General features: G+C 36.3%; 1 protein-coding gene across 2 annotated transcripts in view; it reads right to left on the bottom strand.

Moving 5' to 3' along the window:
* The window catches only part of LOC122264611 (putative G protein-coupled receptor No9), a 127,834-nt gene extending 119,673 nt beyond the window's left edge, over positions 1–8,161 (bottom strand). For both annotated transcript variants that reach the window (XM_086551468.1, XM_086551469.1), the window contains exon 1: positions 6,755–8,161. The gene's annotated coding sequence lies outside the window, so the exon portion shown is untranslated. The remainder of the gene's footprint in view (positions 1–6,754) is intronic.
* Between the last annotated feature and the right edge of the window lie 387 nt (positions 8,162–8,548).

Raw genomic sequence — 8,548 nt, 5'->3', positions numbered from 1 at the left:
TGTGTGTGTGTGTGTGTGTGTGTGTGTGTGTGTGTGTGTGTGTGTGTGTGTGTGTGTGTGTGTGTGTGTGTGTGTGTGTGTGTGTGTGTGTGTGTGTGTGTGTGTGTGTGTGTGTGTGTGAATTCGAGTGAGTGAGTGAGTGTATATGTTTAAGTTCCTTTGGCACTCTGCAAGTATCGCGAGATTTAAAGAGAGAGAGATAGAGAGAAGAAAGAAAAATAGCGCATTTGTCACCATTACCCAACAAACACATGTCATGGCGCTGCTTCTTTGTTTCCCGCTAAAACTCTGTTCGGTGCATATTTTTACATTCATGTTTACTTTTTTTAAACTCTTTATTGTCTTTGTCTTCCCCGTGTTCTTTATTCTACTCTCAATATCCGATTACTCCGACCTACAATGCTGTTCTGCCAAATAATTGTAATGTTGATAATGGCTATTGCTTTTGTTATTTTTATTGTTAAATATCATCTACCCAAAAGTAATATCAGAATTTTCTATGTGCATGTGTTTTTGCACACATGTGTAAACACGCACTCATATATACAAGTCCATTGAAAATAACGGTTTTGATAGTAATTATAATAGAATGATACGAGGATATCAAAGATGATGTTGACAGTAATGGAAATCATAATATGATTAATGAATAAAATGTATGATAATAATAATATAATAATGATGATTTACTTCATAAAGGTAATTGTAAAGATAATGACAATGTCAACAACAATGTCAGTGATAAGGATAATAATAATAATAGTAATAATGATGATAATGATAATAATAACAATGAGGATGATAATAATACACCAACTTCACTAATGATGAAATAATAATCATTAGTAGCAGTAGCAATGATGTTATAATATTAAGAATAGCAATGATAATGTTAATGATAATGATAATATCAATAATAATTACAATAGTGATAATGATTGGAGGAAGAAAAATCATAACAAAATGAAGCAGAATTCACACTAGAAAAAATAATACAATTACAAGAAGAAATGCAACGATAAAAAACTAATGCCTTTATAAAAAAAATAATAATAAATAAATAAAAAAAAAACTCAGTTAACACAGAAAGAGTATAACCTTACGTGCGTGTTAGCATGTGTGGCCGTGCTTGTAGTATTATTGCACACACAACCCCCTTCACAAACCACTAACTGTAGCTTAAAGGCTTACTGTCTCTCTTACAAGACCATAATTATATCTTGTTCTGCGCCCCTGATGGTCCATTTGTCTCTTTTGTTGGTGGGACTTTATCACCTTTTGGCAGCTGGACGTCAACAACGTTTAGAAAATGGTATGAGATATACTACTGGATTTGCTTCTCCTGATTACTGTTTGACTCTTGTTTGCTGCTCCTTGATTGGCTGCGAGCGTTTCCGACTCTTTCTTTCTTTCTGTTTGTTTTTCTTGTTTTCCTTTTTTTCATCTTCTTTCTCTTCTCTTGGCTGTATTTTCTCTTGTTTTCTTTTCTTCTTTGTCTCTTGCAATTAGTTTTCCTTACGTGTGTGTTTTTTCTTCTTATTTTATCGTTTTTTTTCTTCATCTTGTTTCTTTTCCATGTCCTTTTTTACCGTAATCTCATCTCTTCCTCATTCTCCTATTTTCTCATTTTATGACATAAGTGAAAGAACATTCGAGAGACGAATTGACGGAACTCCTAACACGTACGAATGCGCTTAGCAACTGACCATTCCTCTCTCTCTCTTTCTCCCTCTCAGACAAATCTTAAAAAAGGAAATAAGTAAACAAAACAAAAAAACAGATATGTAGATACATTCAACCGTAAAATATTAGCAGATTAAAACCTCTAATAAATATTGTCTTAAAATTTTAAGTGGTTCCTTCTGAAGACGATAAGCGAAGGAGCAAGACCGAACCCCAGTCGCTATATATCACTCAGCGGTGATTGGTCGAGAAAGGCCGCGTTCATGCATCTAATTGGCGGGAAAAGTAATGCGTAAACGTCTTGTCCTTTTATCTGATTGGTGGAAAGGATTTTGCGTGATCACGTGACAGAGCGGTTCCTGGCTGTTGATAGGTTATTGAAAGGCGGTTGAATTTTTATAAAGAATTAACTGATAGGTATAATATAATATCTAAAAAAATGAACACACTGAAGTAATGATAGCAATCGCTGCACTTTTTACAGTTATAACACGAGCTATGTTAATATCGCAGTGACAACAGAAGTTTTGGTAGTAGTGACGGTAGTCGTAGCAGTAGCGCTAGCAGTAATAAGTTACAGCAGTAGATATAATATCAACATGTTGTATTATGTCAGGAGTAATGAACAAATTATAACCGCAGACGCAACAATAAATGTCAGAATAACATCCTCCTTCCAAAAATGAAAGCGATAACAACACACGCATAAAAAACCTGACTAAACCGTTTGGTTGATCAAGGAACTACAGACATGATTATCTGTATCCTCATAAGTGCCTCTGATTGGCCGAGAGATTAGAGAGCACGTGATCCTGAGTCTGGGTCTCTGATTGGCTAGAGGATTGGAGGGGGAAAGGCGGGTACTTTTTCGAGTTTTTCTAATCATTTTGTGTTGTTGTTGCTGTTGTTGTTGTTTTTATCCTCATTCCCTAATTTCATTCATCTCTTAAAACGACCGTGAGAACCTCCTCTCTCTTCAATCTCTCTCTCTCTCTCTCTCTCTCTCTCTCTATATATATATATATATATATATATATATATATATATATATATATACATATATATATATATATATTTTCTCTCTCTCTCTCTCTCTCTCTCTCTCTCTCTCTCTCTCTCTCTCTCTCTCTCTCTCTCTCTCTCTCTCTCTCTCTCTCTCTATTTTAGTGGATAACAAAGGAACCCATATGAGTCCAAATAAAGCTTGTCAGATTACTTACTAGTTTGGCTCACAGGTACTGAAACTGGGAACAGGATTTGGGGGGAACGATCGTGCTCTAGCCACAGATAAATGTTAGAGAAATGGTACTAAAAGTGTTTACGCCATTTTCCACAAAGTATCTGGGCAAATCTGGCTCCTCCGCTTTTCTTCCCATAAATAAACAAAAAGTAAACGAGGATTAAGATCCGAGACACGCATTATCAGTGACTCAACACCGCCCGAAAACACCCATCTCATTGATATGTAATGAAATGGACAGTTTTGCTCTTGGCATTCTGATAAATGGAAAACATCAAACGGTATTTCTTAACCATTATCCGAAGGGAGTTTGAGAGGGAACTAAAAGGCGGGGGGAGGGGGGAGGGGGAGGGGGAGGTGCTATGAGAGTTCAGATTTCTCCCAAAAGAGGCAATGAAGTGAAAAAAGTTTCGGAATCAGAAAGGACAGACAGAAAGTCTCATTTATCCGGGCTCAGTAAGTTGGTTCTTAAGCGATGATTCTCAGAAAGCTCATTTCTTCCCTTGAGCTTCGCTATCTCACCCGAAATCCTCAGTAATAATAAATTATGATTAGGAACTTTTATTATAACGTTAATAGAGTCGGTGCCTCGTAAAACGATATATCTTTTTTTCTCCTTCTTTTTCTTCATCTTTTTCAGCTTCTTCCTCCTCCTCCGCCTTCTCTTCCTCCTAATCCTCCTCTTAATCCTCTTCATCCTTCTTTTCTTCCCCCTCTTCTTCCTCCTCATCTTGCTCTTACTCCTCCCTTCCTCCTCCCCTCCTCTTCCTCCTCCCACTCCTCTCTTCCTCCTCCTCCTCTCCTCTTCTTCCTCTTCCCCTTCCTCTTCCTCCTCCTCCTCCTCTTCCTCTTCATCCTCTTCCTCTTCTTCCACTTCCTCCTCCTCTTCTTCCTCTTCTTCCTCCTCTTCCTACTCTTTTTTCTCTTCTTCCTCTTCCTCCTCCTCATGCTCCTCATCATTTTCCTCTTCCTCTTCTTCCTCTTCTCCCTCTTCTTCCTCTTCCTCCTCTTTCTCCTCGTCTTCAATAGCGCGTGTTTTGAAGAATGCAGCCAACAGTCTCTATCAGTGTACACGTTCTATATATATGTATGACATGTAAACAAATTCCTCGTTTTGTGGAGTGTTCTTTGAACATCTGTGATTATGTGGGCATGCCTGTTATGTTTGAGAGTGCACGTGTTATGTGCGTGTGTGTGTTTGTGGTTGGGTATGGGGGAAGTGGGGTGTATTACGTGTGTGTGTGTGTGTGTGTTGTGTGTGTTTGTGTTGTGTGTGTGTGTGTTTATGTATATATGTATGTAAGAGTAGTTATTTACTCATAGCATAATGATGATAATAATGATCGCATAGGTAATGATAATGATGACGAGGCTAATAACATCCATCATCATAATAGACGTGAATATAATGACAGTAATATAATCTTCACAGCATCGTCATCATCACACCATCATGAATATCACCATAGACCCAGTTTTAATCACCATCAAAAATTAAACGTATTTATTTAGTAGTAACAGTGAGCATGGTAGTAGCAATGGTGACGCAATATTAATAATAATAATAATGAGGACAATGATAATAACACTTATACTGATAATAAAAATAATGATCATAGCATTAGAATAAACAAGAACAATAAAGATTATCATCATTGTTATCTTTATTATCATTATAATTATCAATGCTATGATTAGAAAAAAATATATAATCATTACTAGTATTATTAATAATTAGCCACTATTATGATTATCATTATTGTAATCATTATCAGCATCGCCACTGTCATCATCGTCATTAAAATTAGTTATGATAATACCGTTATTATTACCGCTATTACTATCATCAATATATTATCAATGTGATTATTATCATCAAAGTTGGTAAAGCGAGGATCATAATTATTATCCTTTTATCACCATTAACAATAATGGTAGTAGTGTTATTCACATCAATTCACTATTACTATTTCTGCCAATACTAATGATAGAAATGATGATGATAATAGTGATAATGAGAACAATAACAATGATGTGGTGATGGTGATGGTAATGGTGGTGGTGTTGATGAAGATGATGATGATGATGATGATGATGATGATGATGATGATGATGATGGTGGTGGTGGTGGTGGTGGTGGTGATGATAACGTGATAATAAAGATATTGATAAAAAAAAATAATATTGTATAATAACAGGAGCAAAGGTTTTTTAGATACGAGTTTGTTCCCTTTTCTTTTCTTTTTCTTGTATTTCTTTTCTTTCTTTTGACATTTTCTCTCTTTCGCTTTCTCTTTCCCTTATTTCGTTTTACTTTTCTCTGCTTTCCGTTATTCATTTTTTCTCTTCGTTTTTCTTCGTCCTTTTTTCTTTTCTGTTTTCTTTCTTTTATCGATTTCCATTTCTTTTTCTTTTTTTTCTCCTCTCACTTTGTTTCTTTTATATTACCTTTCAATACTTTCTTTCGTTTTTTTTTTTTTTTTTCTCCATCCCCCTTTCTTTCGTCACTGCTTCTCCAATCACTTCCCTCTTCTTATCTTCCTTTCTTCATGTCCCTCATTCTAACCACCATAATAAAAAGTGTAATAATGATCATATAATATATAATAATGATGCCATACACAATAATCGTCCTTTCTCCCTCTCCTCATCCTTAACCTCAATTTCCCTTTGAATATTCTCTTCTCCTGTACTGTCTCCTTCGTAAACTTATTCCATCCGCAACTTAGTATTAATTTCCGTCCTAAGCTCGTTCATCCTCCCCCCCCGCCCCCTCTCTCTCTTTCTCTCTCTCATATCTCTTTTTCTCGTTCATACTATTTCCTATATCTCTTATTCTCTCTCTCTCTCTCTCTCTCTCTCTCTCTCTCTCTCTCTCTCTCTCTCTCTCTCTCTCTCTCTCTCTCTCTCTCTCTCTCTCTCTGTCTACTTTCTTCCTGTATTATCCTCTGCTTGCCATAAGAGGATAAGTTTTATCATCAGCCTTATTGTTATTATTTTGATTGTTATTGTTATTATCATTATTGTTATTTTTATCAATATTAGTATCAGTATTACTGTTATCATTATTATCAATATCATAATCATCATCATTTCTGATAACATTCCCATTATCATGATTACTATTACTATCATTATTGTTACCATAATCATTATCATTATAATCATAATCAATACTATTACTATCGCTGTTACCAATATCACCATCATCATTAGTTTCATTAATATTTATCATCATTATTTTATTACTATTACTTCCTCTTCATTATGTCTTTAATGTCATAAGTGGTAGTAATGGCGATAGTATCACTGCCATTATTTTTATCCTGATTAATATCATTATTACTAGTATCATCATTATTGTCATTATCATTACTACTATTATTATTGCCTTTATCATTACTATTATCATTATCATTATTGTCATTATCATTAGTATTATTAACATCACTACCAATATTATAATTATTATCATTATATTAATGTTATCATCATCAATATCATCATTATTATAATTATCATTATCATTATCATGAACATTATTGCTATCATCATTTGGGAAGTGGTTATGTCTACAAAGTAAACATTGGTTTCCGTTGCCTGTCTATGCATCTGAGTGTACGCATGTAAATATTGTGTTTATGTTCAAATCTATGTTTGTGTTTGTCATAGTGTTTGTTTGCTTGTGTGCGTGTGCGTGTGCGTGTGTGTGTGCGTATGCGTGTGCGTGTGCGTATGCGTGCGCGTGTGCGTGTGCGTGTGAGTTTCTATTGCCCTCTCTAGATATTTTCACCAGATTTTTTTTTTTTTTTTTTTTTTTTTTGTACTTACCTTTAACGTTGTTTATTTGAATTTTTCAAAGTTACTTCTCTCTCGGTCTCTCTTCGCGAAAACTGGCGCACAATTATCACTAATATTAATCTTTTCTCCTTTTTACATTTGGTTACTATTTGGCGTTTGATTTCCCATTTTATTTTATTTCATTTTTTCTTTCTTTCACTTTCCTTTCAACAATTCATTTATCACAGACAGAATAATAGGCAAAAGCACTTCCTCAAAATAATCCTTCCGTTTTTTCTCCAATTTCTGATAAATTCCCACCTGTCATGAACAAACACAGTTATCGCATGCTTTAGCTCATCTCTTTAATAATAAAAAGAAGATCAAAAATATCTGGTCCGCATGATCTTGCATGACTGGTTTGGCATGAGTCATGAGGTCTTAACACATCTGACTTATATTAACAGGAATCTTCACTTGAGATGGTTTGAGGAATAAGAATCCACGAACGCAGCGGATTCGTGTGGATATGTATTGTAGAAGCCGGTTTGGGATTCTTTGGTTCGTCGTAAACCGGTTCTGCACTATCATTTTCATTCACTAAACGAACATGATAAAGTTTGTTTGTTTTTAAACTTTTTTTTTCTTTTTCTTTTTTTTCTTTTTTTGGAGTTATGTGTTTCTTCGCGTTGTTCCTTGTCTCTCTTTCCTTGTACTCGTCCTCCTTTTCTTCTCCTTTTCTCTCTTTCTCTCTATCTATCTATCTCTTCTTACCTGCAGAGTTCTAAGTTCATCAATCACGCTTCGAGACGGCGTTCACTTGGGTATGTTCTTAAGTGCTCCGTTTTCGCCAGGGAATGTCGTGATGTTATGAGAACTTTCCCCTCCGCGTAGTCGGCCGGTTTACGAAGGTGTGGATGCGACCAATTTTGATGTTTAACGGTTATTTGTCAGCCATGCTTCTTACATCAGCGTTCGGGGAGCATCATTTCAGCATTTTGGGCATTTGTTTCCTTTTTTTTTATTAGAAGAAAATGAATAAATAGATAATCTCACGAAGGAGTTCAGAGCGGTACTAGGAGCATTTCCTCATCTTCAAATGAAGGGCGTTTGGCTGACTTCCTTTCGACACTCTCCATCATAAAACTTTCCCTGAGTCCTACGCAGGACTTCCCCGGATTCCCACACACCAGCGAGGGGAAGTAACACAGAGGGGAGAACGAGACGGCGATCGGGAGAGGCGAGAGAGCCCAACGGAGCGGCCACCGTGTGTTGTCGGCAACGTGCGAGAGGGCTCAGCTCGCTCGTCCTGCGTCTCTCCCCTACGACGCCACAACACTGACTGAGGGCCTTCTGCACCTCGAACCCTCTGGCGCGCTCGTCTGCCTGACTCACTGACTCACTGATTGAATGACTGACTGACTGCCATGGAAGCGGGCATAAGCTCAGGCATTGGGCTCTCTCTCTGTCTGTCTTTCTGAATGCCACTGAGTGTCTACCTGTCGTTTTGCCTGTCTTTCTGTACCATTGCCACTCACTTTCTGTAAGTTTCCATATGTCTGTTTCTCAGAGTAGTAGTTTTGTTTATATGTCATCCTATGTATCTTTTGATACGTCCTTTACTGCCAGTTAATGTGTCCCTCTTTCGGTATGGCTTGTCTGTTATCCCGACCTACTTTATATTTTATATTTATATATTATATATTTTCTGTCTGTCGTTCGGTTACTTTGTCTGATAATGTTTTTTGGTTTATGATTAGTTAGCAAATCCATTTCGTTTTACTTTTCATTCTAACGGTTGTTCACGGAGCCCGAGAAGGCATTTTCATTATATACATACAAATT

Source organism: Penaeus japonicus, unplaced genomic scaffold (assembly GCF_977035675.1).
Source record: "Penaeus japonicus unplaced genomic scaffold, GWHDUDI00000001_assembly GWHDUDI00000025, whole genome shotgun sequence".
Taxonomy (NCBI): domain Eukaryota; kingdom Metazoa; phylum Arthropoda; class Malacostraca; order Decapoda; family Penaeidae; genus Penaeus; species Penaeus japonicus.
This window is presented reverse-complemented; position numbering and strand designations above follow the sequence as displayed.